Source organism: Pyrus communis, chromosome 17 (assembly GCF_963583255.1).
Source record: "Pyrus communis chromosome 17, drPyrComm1.1, whole genome shotgun sequence".
Taxonomy (NCBI): Eukaryota; Viridiplantae; Streptophyta; class Magnoliopsida; order Rosales; family Rosaceae; genus Pyrus; species Pyrus communis.
In genome coordinates this window covers 16,731,156-16,741,276 of record NC_084819.1, presented here as the reverse complement: position 1 = coordinate 16,741,276, position 10,121 = coordinate 16,731,156, and the positions used below count along the sequence as shown (strand labels likewise).

The window sequence follows — 10,121 nt, the reverse complement described above, 5'->3', positions numbered from 1 at the left end:
CTCACTGGCTTCGGGTTCCGTAGGAACTCCAAAGTTAAGTGAGAAGGGGGCTAGAGCAATCCCATGATGGGTGACCCACTGGGAAGTTGTTCGTGAGTTCCCAAAAACAAAACCGTGAGGGAATGGTAAGCCCAAAGCGGACAATATCGTGCTACGGTGGTGGAGCGGGCCCGGGAAGTGGTCCGCCCCGGGCTGGGATGTGACAGCTACAATTGAATGACTAAACGATCTTAGTTTTCACCGATTATTTTACTAAGATGATATTTACATAATGATTCATGATTTAATCTATAAACTTGTTCCTATCATAATCAAGAAGTTATGTAATAAGCCGATAAGGGTTTAGTTTTGTTCTTTAGTGATTTCTCTCTCATGGTCAAACTTTTTATTTATTTAGTTTCTCCAAAACAATTGAGGTGACATCTCTTACACCTCTTTTAGCTAAGACAAGTGAGAAATTATGATGCATCACCATCCCTTGGGAAGCCGCATGGTCAGTCGCAACGCATTGATGTGGATGGCGGGAACGCTCATGGTCGCCACCTTCCTCACCGCCTCCAACGTCCATGCTTTCCCTCTGACCCCTTCCAAAGACAACTACAAGCTGGCGCTCCACAAGGCTCCAATGTTTTTCAATGCGCAGCGATCCGGAAAACTACCAAAGCATAACAATGTGTCTTGGAGGAGTGACTCGTGCTTGAGAGATGGAAATTTTACCGATACTCTTAATAATCTGGTGGGTGGATATTACGATGCTGGAAATGCCATCAAGTTCAACTTCCCTGCATCCTTCGCCATGACTATGCTCAGCTGGAGGGTCATCGAGTATAGTGTTAATACAAAGCTGCTGGTGAGCTCGCCCGCGTTAAGGACATTATCAAATGGGGCACAGATTACCTTCTCAAGACCTTCAACAACTCTGCCGATTCCATTGACCAGGTTAGATGTCTAGTATTGTTGGTAGCTTTAGAACTGTTTTTGCAAGAAGTACTTTTGTTCGTAAGTGTTTCTGTTAGAAACTTTTTCATCAGAAGAGTGTTAAAACACGAATGTTTTTCTTTCTATAAATGTACTTAAAACTTCCCGTATGCATGCCAAAATCACTAAAATTGATTTTATGTTGCGTAAGCACTTGTAGTTTTTTTATGCCAAACTATGTAAGAAATGTCTATACCTATTTTAGAAACAGTCCCTAATCATTTCCTCTCTTTTACAATTTTTCTTTCATTTACCGATTTTAATTCTCAATTTGACTGTTTCTTATTAATTTGCTATGCATTTTGATAGGTTGGTTTGGGGAATAATGATGGAGATAGTGAAAATCCAATTACTACAGATTGCGAAATTTTTTGTTGGATGTGTCCTGAAGATATTGATTACATACGTCCTGTGACTGCATGCCACGCTTGCTCCGATCTAGCTGCGGAAATGGCCGCATCTCTATCCGCTGCATCCATTGTTTTTAAAGACCAGAAAGCCTACTAAAAAAAATTCGTCCATGGTGCCAAAACATTCTTCAAGTTTTCAAGGAATGAGAGAGGCAGATACAGTTTCCCTGGTACAGATGCGGAACTCTTCTATAATTCTACCAGTTACTGGGATGAATTCATATGGGGTGCAGCTTGGTTGTACTACGTGTTGACCTATACTGCTTTACAAAATATGAAATGCCATGTCATCAAAAAGGTTGTTAGAATCTGTTAAATAGTTAGGATCTGTTGGGATAATGTTAGTCTAGTCAGCTAAGATTGTAGGAGTGGGGTTACTCTTGTATAAAAGGAGAGAATGTGAGAATATGAGCAGTCAGTTAAGCAATCAAAAGAATATTCAGATTTTCCTTAAGACTTTACTGTATCTTCGTTCTTCTTCTTCCTTTCTTTTGTCTCTGTATTTTCTTGGTGGTTGTAATACAACCAATACTGTTAATATGGTATCATCGCTGAGCGTCGATTCTTGGTGATTCTGTCCGCTGTGCTAATCTTGGTTCGTTGTTAGTTTGTGTTGCGTTGCTGATTCGACGTTGGGGTCTTGCAAATTGTCAGGTTGGCTCTTTTATTTGTCTTCGTTTGTATGCATATATGGTGTTTGTGGAAATGTCCCTGAAGGAAACGGGTGAAATTTTATACATGATCGATTGTGAAGGTTATTACTAAGGGATTGAAGTTTGATGAAATATATTGTTTTCTTGAATTGTTGCTGAGGTATTGTGATAATTAAGTGTAAAAAGGCTGATGCCATTGTTGACGATCTGTGAGTTACAGTTGTGAGTTGTGTTGTTTTTTTTTTGGAAAGTTCTTGAAATTTGGGGTTATCTGTTTGATTGAAGAAATTGATTCTGTTGAGGATTGTTAAAGTTGAAGTTTAGAATCTTAATCAAGAATGTCGGATAAGGCTGTGAGAATTGAAAGTTTGCTTGGGATGTTGACTGTAAAACTCCAAGATGATAATTTTGTGAAATGGTGTTACCAATTTCACTCTGTGTTACGAGGGTACGATTTCTTTGATTTCTTTACTGGAGAGTCTCAATGTCCACCTAAGTTTGTGATTGATCCTGAAGTGGGTGTTACTAAAGAAGTTACTGAGGCTTATAAATCATGGGTTAAACAAGATATGGCACTGTTGAGTTTGTTGATTGCCACTTTATCTGATGATGCCATGGAGTATGTCATTGGGTGTAAAACTTCTTATGAAGCTTGGAATTGTTTACAAGAGAGGTATGCGTCTCTATCAATGGCCAGAGTTAATCAACTTAAGACTGAATTTCATACACTTCAGAAGGGGGTGATTCTATAGATAAGTATCTGTTGCGATTGAAGGCAATTAGAGATCAGTTAATGTCTACTGGAGAAAGGGTTACAGATAATGATGTAGTTATTGCAGCTCTATCTGGTTTGCCTCCTGAGTTTGAAGTGGTCAAGACTGTCATTTTGGCAGGGATACGCCCATTAATTTGAAGGATTTTCGAGCACAGTTGCTCAGTGCTGAAGCTACTGTTGAGTCCAGAATTACATCTTTGACTGCAAGTATGGCTGCAATGTATGTTCAAGGGGAACACTTTGAGAATTCAGGTGGAAGACATAAGGGGGGATATCAAGGCAATAATTACTCACAAGGAGACAGTTCTAACAGTAGTCAGATAAGTGGAGGTCCTCAAGGATATCGCAGTAGTTCTAGTTATGGAGGAAATGGGAACAGGTTTCAAAACAGGAACTTTGGGAATTCTTCAAATTTCTATCCTTCGAACAGAAATGGGAATGGCTCCTGGAACAATTCTCGGCCTTACTACAATAACAGACAGAGAGGGGGGCCTTTCTTTGGACACTCTTACTCAAATACTGGTTCTCGAATTGGTTGGAATGGCAATACAAATGTTAGTGCTCCGGTAGTAATTGAGTGTCAGATTTGTTCCAAGAGGGGGCATACTGCTCCAAACTGTTTGAGCAGAGGTGATTATGTCTCATCGTCGCAGAATTATCAGATTCTTATGTGTCAAATTTGTGGCAAGAAAGGTCATAGTGCACTAGAATGCAGGCACATGACCAATTTCTCTTATCAAGGACCACCACCACCTCCTTCCCTTACAGCTTTTACTGCACATAATCAGTCAGCAACTGAATTTGGCCAGAATGTACAAGGGGTTTCTGCAGCTGATACTTGGGTTCTAGACACAGGAGCTTCACATCATATGACATCAAATCTGGAGAATTTGAATCAGCCTGCTCCATATAACGGTGATCATAAAATTACCATTGGCAATGGTGAAGGTTTGGCGGTTAAACATATTGGTTCATCTATCATTTCTACTTCTAATCATTCATTACTTCTAAGGAATATATTACATGTTCCCACCATTACAGTCAATCTTCTATCTGTTAAACAATTATGTAAGGACAATGGTTGCTGGTTTACATGTGATGATCGTGTGTTTTTCATACAGGACAAGGCAACAGGGGTGATGTTGTACCACGGCATGAGTAGAGGAGAGTTATATGAGATTCCTGTGAGTGTGTTTTCCAGAAGATTTGCTGCTCGATCATGTAAAGGTGCTGCTTTTCTTGGCAAAGTTGTTAGAATTTCAACTTGGCATGAGAGACTTGGCCACCCATCAGAGGAAGTTTTGTCTCTAATGCTCAAAGGGTTCAATAAGTCTGTTAGTATTGATTCTAGTCCTTCTGTGTGTACTTCCTGTTTGTCTGGAAAAATGTGTAGACAACCATTTGTAGTAAGAGATACTCGAGCTAGTTTCATGTTTGAAAAAGTCCATTCGGATGTATGGGGTCCATCTCCTATTAAGTCATTGGAAGGATATAGATATTATGTAAGTTTCATAGATGAGTATTCCAGATTTCTCTGGTTTTTCCTTGTTATGAATAAATATGATGTTTTCCAAGTGTTCATCAAGTTCCATTCCTTTATTGCAACTCAATTTAATTGTGCTATTAAATGTCTGCAAACTGATGGTGGGGGTGAGTACATGAGTCACATATTCACCAAGTTTTTGGACACTAAGGGGATTATTCATTCTATCTCCTGTCCATATACCCTTCAGCAGAATGGTATTGCAGAGAGGAAACACATGCATTTAATAGAAACAACTATTTCCTTATTGACAGAAGCTCATGTTCCATTGCTGTTTTGGAATTATGCATGTTTACATGCTGCCTTTCTTATTAACAGAATGCCTTGTAAGACTTTAGACATGAAATCACCCTATCAAGTTTTGTTTGCTCAAGAACCAACACTTCATAATCTGAAGATCTTTAGTACTGCTGTTTATCCATTCTTAAGACCATATAATCAGCATAAATTACAATCCAGGACTAAACAGTGTGTTTTTCTGGGGTTTGCTTCTGGTTACAAGGGAGTAGTATGTTATGATTTGTCAACAAGAAAGCTAGTATTGTCAAGGCATGTGCTTCATGATGAGACGGTTTTTCCATTTGTGTTGCCCTTATTATCCCAAGCTGGGAATATGAATAGTCCTTCAAAATCGAAAGTCTCTCCAGTGGTTATTCAAGTGCATGATTATAGAAGTCAAGATCATTACACTTCTCAGGTCCCTGCTACAGTTCCATCTGGAAATCCACAGGTTGTTGAAGACAGTACTTAGCATAGTTTCCAGCATCTGCGAATGCCAAGTAACACTGCACAATATCTCATTACTACTCCTACAGGTTCTGTCTCCTCTACTCCAACAATGTCTCAACATACAATGTCATTATTGCTTATCCATAGTCCATCACAGTTAGAGGTACATCTTCCTATCTCTACTTCAATATCTGATACCGTGCCTCCTGCACCATCTGGTCATCCAATGGTTACACGATTGAAGTCTGGTACTATTACTCAGAAATCCTATGCTGCATTTATTGCTTCATGTCCTGAGCTTCACTCTTTAATGCTGGAGGCTAATCACACATTTAGTGGAGGTTTTTCTTTTGTTGCTTCTATTACTGATTCAACTGAGCCATCTAGTTTTCGAAAAGCATCTGCTATACCTCAATGGCAATATGCAATGCAAGAAGAGTATAATGCTCTTAAATCTCAAGGAACTTGGCGATTAGTACCTCCTCCTCCTGACAGATCGATCATTGGCAGTAAATGGGTCTATAAACTCAAGAAAAATCCTGATGGCAACGTGTCTCGGTACAAAGCTCGCCTTGTAGCTCAAGGGTTTTCTCAAGAACAAGGTATTGACTACTCAGAAACCTTCAGTCCAGTAGTGCGACACACAACTGTGAGGCTCATTTTGTCCTTGGCAGCAATTCACAAATGGGAATTAAGGCAGTTAGACATCAAAAATGCTTTTTTACATGGGGAGTTGCAAGATGAGGTTTATATGAAACAACCTCAGGGCTTTGTTGATCTATCTCATCCGAATTATGTTTGTCAATTAATTAAGTCCCTGTATGGTCTCAAACAAGCACCAAGGGCCTGGAACTCCAAGTTTACTAGTTATCTGCCAACGTTGGGATTCAATGCATCCTCTTCTGACACTAGTTTATTTGTGAAACTTGATGGGACTTATGTACTTGTTTTGCTATTATATGTGGATGATATCATCCTTACTGGATCTAATGGTACCAAACTCAATGCTGTGATTCAGGATTTGGCAGGAGTGTTTGATTTAAAGGACATGGGCAGACTTACATATTTTCTGGGCTTACAGATTCATTATAAAGCTAATGGTGACATATTTGTTAATCAATCCAAGTATGTCAAGGATCTCATTCATAAAGCTGGTATGGAGTCTTGTAAACCTGGCACTACACCATGTAAACCTCACTGTCAGATGTTACTCACTGAGGGTACACTGTTGAAAGATGCTATATTGTATAGGAGCTTGGTTGGATCATTACAATACCTCACATTTACTCGCCCAGATATAGCATTTGCTGTCAACTCTGTGTGTCAATTCATGACAGCACCAACGGATGTTCATTTCAACTCTGTTAAGAGGATTTTGAGGTATCTTCAAGGAACTTCAGAGTGTGGCATTACATATACATCTGATACTGCTATGAAGTTGACTGCATACTCAGACTCGGATTGGGCTGCTGATTTGAATACAAGAAGGTCAGTAACTGGATATGTTGTCTATCTTGGTAATAACCCTATATCCTGGCAGTCCAAGAAACAAACCTCAGTATCTCGAAGTTCCACAGAAGCTGAGTACAAAGCACTGGCACATACGGCTGCTGATGTGGCCTGGATCAGGTTGTTATTTAGAGATATCGGGGTTGAGTTACCTGAGCCACCAACCATTTACTGTGATAACATATCAGCTATTGCTTTAAGTGCCAATCTGGTGTTTCATTCTCGCATTAAGCATCTAGATACGGATTATCACTTCATTCGGGAAAGAGTTCACAAGGGAGACTTGTTAGTTCAGTATCTGTCCACTGATGACCAAACTGCTGATGTGTTAACCAAGGGCCTTCACAGTCCTTCCTTTACTTGGCATTGCTTCAATCTCAAGCTAGGCTACTCTAGTTGAGATTGAGTGAGGATGTTGACCTATACTGTTTTACAAAATATGAAATGCCATGTCATCAAAAAGGTTGTTAGAATCTGTTAAATAGTTAGGATCTGTTGGGATAAGGTTAGTCTAGTCAGCTAAGATTGTAGGAGTGGGGTTACTCTTGTATAAAAGGAGAGAATGTGAGAATATGAGCAGTCAGTTAAGCAATCAAAAGAATATTCAGATTTTCCTTAAGACTTTACTGTATCTTCGTTCTTCTTCTTCCTTTCTTTTGTCTCTGTATTTTCTTGGTGATTGTAATACAACCAATACTGTTAATACTACGCAATAGGCAACAACTCTTATCTTCAGCTTGGAACAACTCCGGGTCTTGCCAAACACGCTGCCTTCTTAAAGGGGGCCTATTCATGGAGTGTTGAGCTAGGACAACAAACTTCTTGGTGCTCAGGTATGTTAAGGGAGTTTGTAGTGTTTATGTTTAATATATCTTCATTTATCTTGTTGGGTGTATTCATTTGAGATTTTAAAGAATTTTAAAAGAGTTCCAAATTTTAAAGGTATTTAATAAGGATTTTAAAACAAATTCATGAATGTCCCAGAATCCTTAACAAATCCAGCATCTTCTCTAAGATTTTGAGAGCACATTAACATGAAGTCTATGAAAGCCTATGAATTAAAACTCCATCAAACTCTACAGATTTATAACTCTTTTAAAAATCCTTCAAAATCTCAATTGAATATATTCCCTGATTCTTTGGGACAAATATGAAAATCATTTCCTTTAATTTTTAAATATTAATTTTTTGCTAGGAATAGAGAGAAAATATATGTAGAAAATGAGTGATAAAAGAAGGGTGTAAGAAAGTGATGGGAATGAGGAATAAGAAATGTATTGTAATGCATATGAAAACAATAACTTAAAAGTGTAAAAGCCCAACTAAAATATTGTTTATGCTTTTTTGTTTGTAGTTTTCATATTGCGTATCATTTCCATATATAAAAACTTTTTCCACTTCCTTCCGGCAATCCTTTCGATTTTTCATCCCTAATTATCCCTTCTGAATTTTCTATCTTTACATCTAATAAGAAAATCAAACTCAAAAAATGAAATGGCTATTATGCAGGCCATCATAAAATTTTGAGTTTTCCTTTTAAACTTTTACTGCTAATTGATCATGATGCTGATACTCTTTTTGAATAGGTACTTCTAACCCGTTTGAGGTTATTCATAAATCCTGGGTACCCATATAGAGAAACTTCGAGAAGATTTCACAATGAGGCTAACACAATCATGTGCTCATACCTCCCATATTTCACAACCTTCAATAGGACAAAAGGAGGCTTAATCCAACTGAATCATGGAAAACCAAAACCTCTTCAATATATAGTCAACGCAGCCTTCTTAGCTACTCTCTACAGCGATTATCTTGAATCAGCAGAAAATACCAATTCAGATGGGATGTTTCGTGGACCAAGCTTCTATTCTATTGATGTCCTACGTGAATTTGCTAAAACCCAAATTAATTACATACTGGGAAAAAATCCCAAAAAATTGAGCTATGTTGTAGGGATTGGTAATCGTTTCCCAACACATGTCCACCACAGAGGTGCATCTATTCCGAATAACAAGATCAAGTACAGTTGCGATGGGGGTTGGAAATGGAGGGACACTTCAAAGCAAAACCCTAACACAATTGATGGTGCTATGGTTGCTGGCCCAGACAAAGATGATTGCTTCCATGATGTTTGTACTAATAACAATTACACTGAGGCTACTCTGGCGGGAAATGCAGGTTTAGTAGCAGCACTTGTTGCTTTGCCAGGAGACAAAGCTACTGGGATTGACAAAAATACCATTTTCACCGCCATTCCGCCGATGTTTCCAACTCCACCACCACCGCCGGCGTCACGAAAGCCATGAGATGTAGTAAGACGATCATATATGTTCTTCAGGATTTCAAATCTTACATTTAAACTTTGCGCATTTACCTGCATGTCGCTAAATCTTTTAATAATATTTTGCTATATGAGCTAGCATGTAGTCTGCAAACGGCAGATATTTCCTTCTTTTTTAAAGAATGCACTTCAAAATGAATATATTTGTTAATTAAATATGTGAATATGTTATAAACTTTGTATTTAAGTGTGGTTTTGTAAATCCTAGATTAAATTTGATTCTAGTTATTCTTCTCTATTAGGACTTATATTATTTGGATGAGAAGAATTCTTTCCTCCTTTATTACTATAAATAAAGGCACTGCGTATGGAGATAACAACATCCTCTACACAACCCTACAAACACATCTCTCTTTTTTCTCTCGATGTGCCGCCGACCCTCTCTCTCCTTATCAAATAAAATAAGTCATAACACGCTATCGGCATGCTCCTACCGTTGCGCTTAGGAATCTGACGTGGAAGTTTTTTGCATCAAACTAGTTCATCAATGTCATCACTCAATCAAGTTCTTTCAAAACAACTTATCTCAATATTTTTGCAGCCCTAATAACATGAGCATTCACTATAATGCATGACCCAATTTTATGTTTTTCGAATTTTAGATTCTACATAAATTGTGTATGCATTTTATCCATAATTGTTGAATTATGTGAATTGATATTGCCATGAATTGCCTCAAATATCTACTAATGCATTGACTTATATGTTGAATATGCATTAAATTATAATATGGAAATTGAAAAAAAAATATATATATATATATATATATATATTAGGGTTTCGTTAGGAACATGGAGTGCGACGGCTGGAAGCCAAGTCCCTGGGCTCCCTGTGCCGAGCCGAGTGAACCAAGCCATGGAGTCATAAGCTTCAGGCTTTGCAACCCAGAAAAACCCAACCTCATTAATGGCGTCCTTATCCACGACCACCACGGGCATGGCCTGCAGCCACCGCCCTGAGCCTCTGGTCACTGTCATCGATAACCGAAAGTCGTCCCCGATGAAAATTGGACAAATATTCACTTGAATCTCATCGGAATTTCTTGAAAATCTTATTTGAAATTTTTAGGGTTTGGTTCTTTAACGCCGAGATTAACCTTCTCCGTTCACCATCGTGGTTGCCGTCGACCCCCATGACTTGCCCCAAGTTCTCTGAACCCAGACACGGTCACCAAAAGTGGCGG

General features: G+C 38.6%; 1 pseudogene; it reads left to right on the top strand.

Moving 5' to 3' along the window:
• Window positions 1-460: 460 nt before the first annotated feature.
• On the top strand, window positions 461-8,903 carry LOC137723682 (endoglucanase 25-like; annotated as a pseudogene).
• Window positions 8,904-10,121: the final 1,218 nt, after the last annotated feature.